The following is a 1,560-nucleotide window of genomic DNA, read 5'->3' on the forward strand; positions in this document are numbered from 1 at the left end:
TATATATATATATATATATATATATTCAACAAAATCCAAAAGAGAAACTTAGGAAAAAACATAAATAAAACCATCCAATGTAATGGCGAATAACATTATTAAATACCTCCAGCTCTATCTACCTCCATATCTACCTCTATATATCTCCCTTTCAGCCCTGCCAAACACGGTCCAATGTACCACTGACTTCTCTAGCCCAGCCCAGCCCAAAACCAGCGAAGCCCTGCGCCTACCCATTCCAGAGCCAATATCACTCAACTGTGATCCCTTTCCCAACCCTTTTCGCTGCAGCAACAGCTGGCTTGTTGCTTTATTAATGTCGTGTTCAATCCTTAAATTAAAGAGAATTGTGGATTAATGGAATACAAGAATTTCCAAAGAGAAACATCTTGACAACCACCGTTTGTTGAAGCATTTTGAAGCATTTTGCTCGTTTCTACATTCTTTCATTCGGTCATTCGTTTATTTATCCCATTCGTCGTATTAATTAATTAGCCTATCTCGTTACTTTCTGTAGTTAATCAACGATAGAACCAAGTTAAAATTGTGGGGATTGTGGTGATGGTGGTGGTGGTGGTGGTGGTGGTGAAGAGGAAAGGAAGTCGGAGAAATTTGTGGGTGATATTGGTGGTGGTAGTGATGAGATGATGAGGATGATGCTGATGATGACAGTAATGGTGACGTCGAGGAGAATGAGGGAAAGGAAGTGGTACAGGATTTGTTTGGTGATGGTGTAGGATGTGGGGCTGCTGCTGCTGATGATGATGATGATAATGATGGTGATGATGATGATGATGTGGAGGAGGAGGAGGATGTTGGTAATAGTAGAGGTGTTGCAGATGATGAATACGATAATGAAGTGGATGGGGAGAAAGATTTCTGATGGCTTATCCGGTATTTCCTGGAGGAATCTGTCCAGGTACTGTTTGAAAGTTGTGGGTCTTTTTCTACTTTAACTTCTTTCGGGATAACATTGAAAAGAGCAGGACCGTTTGCAGTGAAGAAATTGTGTCGCAACGTTCTTATGTGATGTGATCTCGACCTTCGTAGGGGTCACATTGCACGGGGGCCTAGTCTTGGGTGAATTGTAAACATAATACCGATATCATTTGGATAATATTGGTAGAATATTTTCCACATGGTGCAAATGATGTATCGCTCACGACGGCGTTGCATAGAATAGAGTTTCAGCTGTTTAAGTCGAGTTCAATAATCAAGTCCCGTCATGCAATCTATTTTATTAATGATTGATCTTTGTGGTGATTAGATCCTCATTATGTCTTATTTTTTTTTAGGGGGACCACAATGGGCAGCAGTATTCGAGATGGGGACTAGCGAATGTGGAGAAGAGAAGGATGGTGATTTCATGATCCCTAGACTGGAAAGTTCTGAGGATCCATGAGCACATTTTGCGGGCAACATCGACTTTTTTGTTGATGTGCACACTCCAGCTAATGGTTGCTGTCGACAGTTACACCTAAGTCTCTGATATTATCCGACGGTTCAAGTAGGTGGTGGTGGTAGTGGTTAGTAATATTAGTAGCTGTGGTGAGTGTGTTG

Source organism: Octopus bimaculoides, chromosome 26 (assembly GCF_001194135.2).
Source record: "Octopus bimaculoides isolate UCB-OBI-ISO-001 chromosome 26, ASM119413v2, whole genome shotgun sequence".
NCBI lineage: Eukaryota > Metazoa > Mollusca > Cephalopoda > Octopoda > Octopodidae > Octopus > Octopus bimaculoides.